Source organism: Athene cunicularia (genome assembly GCF_003259725.1).
Source record: "Athene cunicularia isolate RWA chromosome 12 unlocalized genomic scaffold, athCun1 chr12_part1, whole genome shotgun sequence".
Taxonomy (NCBI): Eukaryota; Metazoa; Chordata; class Aves; order Strigiformes; family Strigidae; genus Athene; species Athene cunicularia.
In genome coordinates, this window is record NW_020799116.1 from 18,725,831 (window position 1) to 18,736,533 (window position 10,703).

Here is a 10,703-nt window from a genome sequence, read left to right on the forward strand (position 1 = left end):
ATTATATTAGTTCCAGGAAAACAGCAATAACAGAAACAAAAGGACTTAACTCTCATTCACCTTTCCTTTTTGCTATTGCTTACTCCAAACCAGAGCAGTGGACATAATTGCAGTGGATATAAAAGAAGACCTGAAGAATTCTGAAAAATGAGAGTTGTAAACTTGCGAGTTTTGCCCTGAATGCATGCTCAGTTTTGAAACTTCTGGTTTTGCAAGTGTTTGAGCTTAGAACAGTGAGTCCTCAAGAGTTTGTGTATTCCTGTAAATTGTATTGAGAATCTGCCTCAGCTATGGACATTCCAGAATGGCAGCGCCCTCAGAATAATGGAGATGTTTGGAAAATGTTTGCTTTTTTTAACCTTGTGTCACTGCCACAAATCCTATATGAGTTAGCCTCAAAAACATATTTAGCCTGGTTTACACAATCACGCAGGCTGCCCTACAGACTTGAGAGCTTCTAAAAGCAAAGAGTGGGTGTCAAAGCCCACCCTCACTTGGATGTAAAAGCAAACATCCATGGAACAAGAAAAGAAAGTTGGATGTTTTTTGCTAGTTAGCAGACATAGCTGGGTTGAAAGAAGTTTCAAGGCGTTTTTTCTAATCAAGGGGTCCTTTTCCCACACACAAGTGCAGTCCTGCTCAATCCTGTCAGAATGACATGCTCAGCACCTCCCTCAGGCTGAGTTTCAGTCTTTCCACTTGTGCCAGTAGTGAGGGTCGCTGCAAAGAGGTTTTCTTGAACCTGTTCAGCTCTTGTTGCATTACCTTCAGTCTGACAATAAGTAATGAAGGGTGAAGTACAGGAGAGTGTGTTCCTAAATTCAGATTGAAGAAACTGGTTGGGTTTGGAGTGTATTGCACAAGATCTATTGAAAAACTTGGCCACAGTTTCCCTATAATCTGAATGCTCCTATTCATGATTGTCAAGATTTTCCATTAAAAGGATAAAATCTCTGCACCAAATAATGACAGGACTTTATCCTAGAAGTTACATTCCCCACGTGGGGCTTGCTTAGGACATCAGTGTAACTCTGATATCAAAGACAGCCTGTCTCCTGCCCTATCGTCCTACCAGCCGTTTCTGTCTCCACAATTAGCTTGGCAGCCGGGGTTGTTCTTTGTTCTGGGGCAGCATGTTTGCATGCACTGAGATGGTTTCTTGCTGCCATGAAGGAAAAGGTTAAGAACTAAAATGAGCTCTGCCATCATCTATAAAGCATTAGGAGCCTGGTGCCACTTCTGCTTTACAGAATTCCAGCTCAAGATGGACTGGACATTGCTGCCTTCTCTAAAAGACAAGCCAGCTACAGGGGACTTCTAAATACACTTCCATACTGTGAACAAGGAGCCTGGCAGGATGGAACTCAGCACATCTCCATGGCTTGGTTCATATTCAGGTGACGTGAGCCTGTTCTCGAAGTATGTCAATTGTAATCAGTGCCACAGCATCATATTTTGTACTGCTTTGTGCAGAAATATCTGAGGGGAAAAATCTTGGTCATTTTGGATGTGGAGTGCCTCCCAAGTTCAGTTCAGTCACTGCTTGCAGTCCCATTGTGCAGATACAACAAATCAAAAGAAGAAGCAGGTGGCATTAGAAGATGGATTCATAAAATGAGGAAGAAGGCTGCAGACAGTGGGGATTACCCCCATTTTTCCCTTTTCCCGTCAAGACATGGCCTTCTACACTCTGTAATACAGAGCTCAGTGCCTGGCTGAGAAGTATTGTCCAGCTACTGAGGTGGATGTAGTTTTTAATGGCCACTTCTCTATCCAGGATTCTGGATAATGACACTTCTTTTTAACATCTGAATGCAAGGGATTCTGCATTCTGTGCTGTCTGCCCAAAGGTTAGATTTAAATGCAACTGAACAGTCAAGGAGGAGGAGAAAGGGATGTTTGTGTGATGCTGAAGTCTGTCTTCAAGCCAGTAGTGCCAGACTCTGGAGAGGAAATCCACTTGAGGAAGTGAACTAACATGATGTAATGCTCTGAGAAAAACCTATACAAATCAGGAACTGCACCAGTCCCAGTGCTGTGCCTTTCAGTCTGACTCTTCTGTGCTGCTGTTGAGAAGGAGGAGCAATGCTAAACAGTCCCTGCAGGTGCTGAGGCATTTGCCTTTCATTTTACTGGGTAAGGGATATCATAGAGAGACAGGACATTATCTAGTAAAAAAGTTTAGCTGCAAATATCATGGCATATCAGTGTTATTTGTGTGAGGTGCTTCTGTTCTAACCTGTTACTATGAAGTTGTAGTGCTTCTCATTTTAACTTCTCTGAAGTGCTTACACCTTCATCATGCTTGACCCATTCACATTGACACCTGTTGGAACTATCTGAAATGCAACCATGCAGACTGACCTGTTACACAGCTGTGGCCTACAACACACCTGTAATTTTCCACCTTAAATCCTAATACTTCTGGGAGAGGTTAATGGTAGTGTGACTCATGCCAAGTGACTCATGACCTGCCTGTTGCCTGCCCAGCTCTGATAAAATCTCTGCAAAGAGGGTTTGGAGGAGCACTTGCTCTGATCATACCAACTCATGTGGGTGCTTGTCTCCAAACTCCTGTTTCTTACTTGAATATTTGAAGTTGACAGCTCACATCGAGCTCATGGGCTTTTCAGTGACTTTAGCAGAAAGATATCCATGAGCTGTATTTATGATGTAACATATTGTTGCATAGGTTGAAGAGCACCAAATAGTGTGGGATTTTTTCTTCCTTCTCTTTGAAGTGACAACAAAAACAATGACTGGATTATTTCAAAATATTCTGGTTCTTGAGTGTGTGTCTGTTGGGTTCTGCCACTGCTGTGTGCAGGGCTTGGTTCATGTTGGTCATGGATAACCTCTGAAGTACTTGAGTGGATTGGTAACTGGGGACACTTGTGATAAACTGCCTTCCTACCTGGCAGGTGAGGGCTGCTGAATACTTGCCTTTCATGTGGGTGTCATTCAGAATCGGGCAGGCACTAGGTGTAAATCAGGTGTTTGTCTCCTGTGGAGAGCACATGGAGCAGCTTGGGCAGAGGTCTGGTTTGCAGCAGTGTTTCTTTACATCTCTCTGGCAGAATAAAGGCATCTCAAAGCAGGCATGAATTAATTTTTCATCTGCTTGACCTCCTTTGCTCACTGCTAAGGTGGTAGAGAGGCACTGTGACAAGAGGATGAAGCAAATTGATCAGTTCTGATCAGTACAATGGTGATGAGGCTAAAACAGTGTGCTGACAAAATGGCGCTGTGTTAACTTTGTGTTGATTTATTCCAAATGCTAGCACTGTTTGTTCCCATGTAAACAAGGGAGAGAGATGCAGAGAACTGTGCTTAATATTCATTTTCAGTGTTGCAGTTAATTGTAGAGTTCTCTGAAAAGTATGTATTTTCCCTTTCCTAAGGGAAAATTATGCCTAAACTAAGCATAGGTGAAAGTGCTGGTTTCCCAAGGTAACTATATCAGCATATTTTGTCTCACTGTTCCATGTGTATTAAAAGGAAACAAATCCAGCCTTACTTGTGTGCCTGAAAGATGAGGCTTAAATAGAATTGTCATTTCTTTCTTCAGGACCAACCCTTACAGAACCCTTAGAAAAGTGAAATGTTTGGGTTTTAATGTATGTAAAAAAGTTTTTATGTAGACCTGTACAAGAAATGGAAAAATAACCATAGTCCTTAAAAATGCTGGGAGAGCCTTATCACAGAATTGGAAACATTTGATTTGATTAGAAAGGCCATTCATTAAGGCAAAATTCTGATAATTTTTAATTTGAATTGGTTCCATATTATTGCTAATTTGTGGTTTGAACAGCACACTGTGCATTACATTCAACTGTAAGATGCTTATTGGAGCTTAGATCACTCAAAGCTCTGCTTACCCATGTTTAAAATCTCAACCTTAGCCTAGTTCAGACTTGCAGTGGGCATTTATGTTTATATGATAGCTGAGATCAACTCTTCATTCTTTATGATCTAATAAGAGATACAGAAAAGAAAGGGTAGTGTGTAAAATAATAATATGCTCAGTACAGCTTTTATGTAACAAAAATTTTACAAGGTATGCAGTGATCCAGTTTACAGTGGAGCATGAAAATGGGCTATTCTGGAATCTTTGGGAAAGAAGAGGTATCTGTAGCAGAAAATAAATTTTACCAGGGTTGTATGATGGAGTTACCAATTTCAGTTCTGCAGCAGTGGAACAGCAATAGAAACAGCTGTTGCTGTTCTTTGAACAACGTTGCTGAGTTATAACAGATGAATGTGTTTTGTTTAGAAAGGCAGTCCCAGGTTTCAAATAATACCTCAAATGTCTGTGATAAACTGAGGACCTCTGAGCTGCTAATTTCCTGTCTTAGTTCAAATGAAATGCTGTGGCCCCATAAACGTGGGCAGGCTCGATCCTATGCTCTGTAAGTGAGCAGTGCTGGGACTTGCTATCACTCACAGAACTGTATGTAGTCCTCATATGGTTTAAAATGTCTATCTTTTTTGAGGTTGATCAGCCTCCACAACAGCAGACGCTCAGGAAGCTGTGCCATGCACAGAGGCCTTTGTGGTGCCATCAACGCGCAGCATTTAGTGACACCGCAGCGCGGAAGGCTGACTTGGCTAACTCGACCTGCCAGTGAACAGGCTCGTCTCAGGGTGCCAGTGAGCGGGGACCACAGCTCTGAGCAGAAGGACTCCGTTCTTCATACTGCTTGGGAAGTTGCCAAGTACAGTTTATCCTGATAGGATTTCATCAGGGACAGAATGAAGGGGAAGGGAAGGTTAGGGGATGGCTCCAGAAGCACTGCAACTCCTTCACAGCACATCAGCAGGGTCTCACCTTTAGGGTGGCAACAGTTCCTGGCTCCCACTGAGTTCCTGCAAGGTCAGGAGCTGCTGCCTGACCCAGAAACAAGTGTTTCCTTCTTTCCACTTTGAGGAAGAAGCAAGAAAAGAGCGTGCTGGGGCAGTAGCCATTGTCGATATCCTACCACAAATTGCAATGTTAATTCCCCAATACTTCCCAGCCAAGGTGGCTTATGAGCTCTAGAAAATGCAGAAGCAGTCTGTGAACAAGAAGCCACTGAAATGAGCTCAGCTGCCATGGAGAAAGGAGCAGAAAGAGAGCTTAAAAGATTTTTTTACTAACAGGATAAGTAGATCAAGCCCCTTGCCTGATCTTTGAAAGGATGACAGAAGAAAATTGATAGTCATAGAATATAAGCCTACAAACTTAAGAAATGCTGGATCCTTCAGCAGAGCAATCTGGGTGCTGACAAATGAGTGTAAATCAGACCCAGGTGGAATATATCTTGTCACCATTAGCCCTAAATGAAGCTCCTGTTCTAAGAATTTCAGTTAGGTATCCACATTTAGCTGTGTCAGTATAGGCACCGAGGGCCTAAATTAGTCTTGTACTGAATTAGGTTTGCTTTTTTTTTTTTTAATTTAAAAATCCAGATGTGTTGTTTAGTGACTCAGTTTTTCCTAGAATAATATATTCCCAGAGAGTGAGATTACCTATTTTTTGCTTTCTTTAAAGCAGTTTCAGAGACATGAAGGGAGACAAAGTGATGCGCCAGTCTGGGCAGAATCCTCTATCAGCTGTGAATTTCACTCAACGTAAGTCACCGTCCTGCTTTAAGATCCTTATGTGATCAGTGCCATGCATTGTGCCCTGTAGTAACAGTGTGAAACCTGCAGTGCTGGGAAAGAGAGAATGAATCTCTTTTCTATTCTGATAAGCCCAGCAGGCCTAAGGTACCTTGGAGTATTAGCCAAATGAAACACAGCATTTGGGGTGAGCTTGGGCAGGTGGAAATTGCTGAGACTATTTCTAATGTGATGTATGGTGGGTACACAGCTCCTGCCCTATGTGCTGCTGTCTGAACTGGGGCTTGCTGGAAGGGCACTCCTAGGAGTGTCTTAAAAATAAGGGAATAGCATGCAAGGAACGAGGAGGGGGGATGCCTGAGGCTCTCCTGTCCCCTTATGCTGTGTGCTGGAGCAGTTGTCTTTGGCTGTTGTCTCTTGCTTTGTTCTGTGTCTCTTTTTTATGATGGGTTTAGTGAACATGCTTCCATCAGCTTTTTCCTGTCAATATGACAACAAAGTAAAGAGATGTGAATAAAACATAGGCATTCCTTCTAAAGCACAATTTCTGTGCACAGGAGTATTCAAGGCAGCAGCAAGGCATCACAAAATCCAAAAGATACCAGTGATGTATTATAATATCAGTTGAACAGCAGTTGTTGGTTGTGTTGAGTTGGCTGAGGAGCCAGGAGTTAGCAACAAGTGGTGAAAGTCAATCCAACTGAAGGCTAACCATTTTTAAACAAAAATTTAAGAGCGCTTACATGTGATGGGCTGGGATTTTTTTGGCTGAAAAAAAAATCAATTTACATTTAATAAATATATTTCCTCTTCAAGTTTCTTAAAAAGCTTGTAATTTCTAACAAATTCTGTGTTTACATGTATAGGTAAAATGAAAGTATAATGCTCATTTGAGGATAGAGTTTATATATTTAAGCTGTAATACTCTTGGGTACCTGGTAAACAGTGATGTAAATATCTCATTAACAAAAGCTCATGGGAAGAACTTTTAGAAGTAGATTTAGTGCTCAAGACTGCAGAGCTCCATGTGAACAGGATGGATCAATACATGACATGCTGAAGAAATGGGCCTTTTGGCTTTAGCCTGACTTCTCAGGATTGGTTAGTGATTGCTTAAAGGATCTTCCTCCTCTTGCAAGTCAGTTAGTATTTCTAGTTAAAACTTATTTCAGTTAACACATAGTAATATTAAATGAAAAAAAGGACTACATGTAGCTGTCATTGCTGAAAGCTAAAAATACAGCTAGACCAGAAGTAGATAGTCATGTACCCTAGAGACTATGTGCTGCAGTCAATAAACTCCCACAAAACCCATCTTTTCTCATAAACAATTTTTTCTTCCATGACTTCTCCTTCCTGAAAGCTTGGGTAAGTAGGAGACTGCGCAGCACATCTCAAAGTTCATCACACCCAGTTAGTCAGAAGAGGACAGGCTTCAGAATGAAGGACAAAACCTCAAAGAGATTTCCCATTATGGCAAGGATTCTCACACCACCTCCTCCTCTGAGTTCCCACTACACAGAAGGGAACCTGACAAAGTACTGAAACTAATTGCCTTTCTCCTGGATGAAGGGTCAGGGTACTGATCTAGAAAATCTTATCCCCAAAGACTGCTTTTTACTCCGGGCAACAGCACAGAACCTTCTGATCACTGTCAGTATTGTTTCATTCCTGGAGACCTCTGTGGTCTATAACTAAGCCATGGCTGCTGAGGGGAAGATGCCTTGTGATTCTGTGGTGAAAACAGCCCTTCATGTCTTAGGGAGTAACAATATGGCAAGGACAGACATATCACAGGTAATGTGTCAGCCAGCTAACCTGGTGGCTACTTGCTATACCCAGGCTGTCATCATAATCTCAGAGATGAGGGGTGTTGGGTTTTTTAAGGCTTTGGGACAGATTTGTCTTGCCTCAGATAAGAGAGGTTAAATGAGACCCAAATGACATAAGCATTCCTCACGGTGGTTTTGTTGCATAGGTGAATGTTTCCAATAGGTAGGAACAGCTCTGAGTACTGTTGTTTCTGTTCATATGTAGCTAGAAGAGCATATAGCTGTCTTTATAGTTGCTGGTATTGCCACAGTAACCCTGCTCTAAGTCACTCTGCTGCAAAGCATTGAATATGGGACCATGCATCAAAATCACTCTGAAACTGAAGCCAGCACAAAATAAGAGCTGCTTGTTAAGCAGTGCGTCATGGAGAGAACATGTGGCAACAGTTTCTCAGAACTCATATTGGCTTAAGTGGTATCAAAGAGGAATTCAGCCTGTGGTTGTAACCTGTGCCAGGGGTTCCCAGATTTGTGTTGCTCTAATGCCCAGGCAGCAGCAATAGCAACCATAGGTGCTAGCAACAGCCGTCATTATCAGTACCGGACTCAAGGGCAGATCATGAGACGGTGGCTGCTGGAAATGTGCTCTTTCATGCATATAGGAAGGTGTGCCTCTAGTTTCCTGTTTGCACCCTCCCACCATATACTTTTCTACTCCGTATTCCTTCCCAGAGGGACCCATCCTCCCTGTCCCGAGTCAGAACCCACACTGCACCCTTTCATTTACCAAACCCCATCTCCATCAGCTTTAACTGCTCGTGGAGATGTTTGCCCTGTGACCTGGGTAGTTCCTCCTTCAGTGATTCCAGTACCACAGCTTGGGAACCACTGATGTGTTTGTAGACATATTGAGCTGATCTCTTTACCTCTTTGCTTTGGGAGAATACTTCCTTCCCTGCAACCGGTGGGTCCAGCTGAGATGGGTCTCTGTGGGTTTTATGCAGAGCTCTTGAGATAGGATTTAACCGAGGAGGCCAGTCCATTGCTGAGAGACGCTAACCGCTGAGTGCCAGAAATGGATCCCTTGTAAACTGCATTGTGTGAGTAATGAATTAAATGAATTGCTGAAGTATCAAAACAGTGTAGGTCCAGGTGAAATGTAATTTGTAAGTGGAAAGGCCAGTGGTGAGTGAAAACATCTTCAAAATAAATCAAGCCACATTGCTCCTTCCTGATTTTCTATGGCTGTTTTGTTCCTTAACAGCTTTATTAGGTCTACACAGGTGAGCTGGCTACAGCACAGAATTGAAATAAAAACAGTGGATAGTCACTAATGCTCTAATGCAAAGGTCATAACAGCTCTCTGAGTTTGCCTGTGTTCAACCAATTTAAAGAAGACTGTGCTGAAGGCAACTTAAATATCTTCATAAAATACAGACAAGCAATTATATTTAGTAAAGCATGAAAGAATTGCAGAAAACGGGGCAGGAAAGTCTGTCTCTCTTGTCCCAGAGGAAGACCAGATCTTTCCAGATAATCCCTATCAAATTTCTGACCTCTTAACAGCCTCTGCTGTGTAGGTGAAAAGTCTCAAGGACAGTGTTCAAGTGAAGAACCGGACATTGCAGAGCAGGCTCCTCAAAAGAACACCTGCAGTTCCAAAATACCATGGGGTGAATGTCTCGGGTGTTTTGTGGTAAAGTAAACCTCCTTTACTCTTCATAAAGCTACTCATGGGGTACTATGCTTGGTAGATCCTTGCTTCCAGATGTAGACTAGTGCAGTGTTCTTCCTCACTTTTTGTCCTTTTAAGGTTACCTTTGATAATGTAGGCAACCAACCAGAGAAGAGTGATGTTCTAATAACTTGTGAGGCTAAACAACATCCCAAAAGAACTTGAAGATTTGAACTGAAGCACTGGTAGGAAACTAACAGGTAATGAATGCTGGGCATACATGCTGTGGAATGTACTTTGCATGTACATGAATGCCTACAACATCCACAGACCATACCTGGGTGAACTATATGTAGAGAGGACTGGATGCTTTATCTTCTGTTGTACTTAATACTGTCCTTAGTGCAGGGATAAAATCCCAAAGGGAAGTCTTACCTCTTGGCATCCATGGTTTTGATAGTTTAAGGTCAAACTACACTGTCACCAAATGAGGATTTATTTCTGCACTTCTTTAGTAAAAACTATTGAAAACCAGACCTATCAGGATGGTAGCAGATTTACTTAGTTTAGCACACTTCTCCATTTGTATAGTATAGGATGGAGCTGAAGAGGTTTTAAAAGAAATGTGGTTGTGGAGCTTGTTAGTTTGAAATAATTCTTTAGTGATCGTGTTGTTTCTGTAACTCAATTGTATCTAGCATTGAAAAGATAAACTTTTACAAATTTTTAATTTTAAAATTTAACTTAAAATTTTATTTGATACTATATTATTGCCTGGGTTGCCTGTGAGTGTAATGTACCGTTTGGAAACCACCTAAGGAAGGCAGAAGGTCATCAGGGAGCCCTCGGTTGTTCTCCCTGCAGGTAGGCTGCTCTCCACATTCAAGAGTGAACACCAGTTTGGCTTTCAAGAATTGTGGTTAAACAGTTGTCCTGGTTTGTAGCAATGCTCTCACTTTACAAATGGGAAAAGCCCATTTGAAAATGCAGCAGTTTATTCCAGTATTTGGTCTATTCGTATGGGTCTCCTCTTTTGCAGCTTAACTAATTGCAGACCCAGTGTGTCAGAACTCATATGGAAAAAGACCTGAGCAACCTGGTCTAACTTGGAGCCTATCCCTGCTTTGAGCTGACTTGATGGACTAAATGAAACCCAGAGATCCCTTCCAACCTCAGTTATATTATGACAGACATACAGAATTGTTCTAGTGCTGGTTTAGCACTCACTTCTTAGTGGCTGGTTGTGTAGTGAGGAGGCTGAGAGACTTTCTTTAGCTGCTGTCAACTGTCTTTACCTTTAAGTCTGAATCCTCACCATGATAGTTTTCAGCAAGTGGGTGTAGTCTGGGATCTTTTCTATATTCTTCAAGATCCGTCTTTGGGAATTCTTGACAAAACATGACAAGATAGGAGAGAGGGGGCTGGGGAAAGCAGAAGAGTCAAAGTCCCAGCACAAGATAAGCCTTCAAAAGAACCTCTTCCTTAATTCTGTGTAATGTATTTTTACTTGTTAATTTGTTTTTCACTTCCCTTTGAAGTCTTGGGCACTGTCAGATGTGGGTAAGGATTTGACATTTATCCTGTTTGGCAATTTTGGGGGTGCGATTTTTAAGCTACCCTGATTTTTGTGATGAGTTCTGAGCACATCAACTACC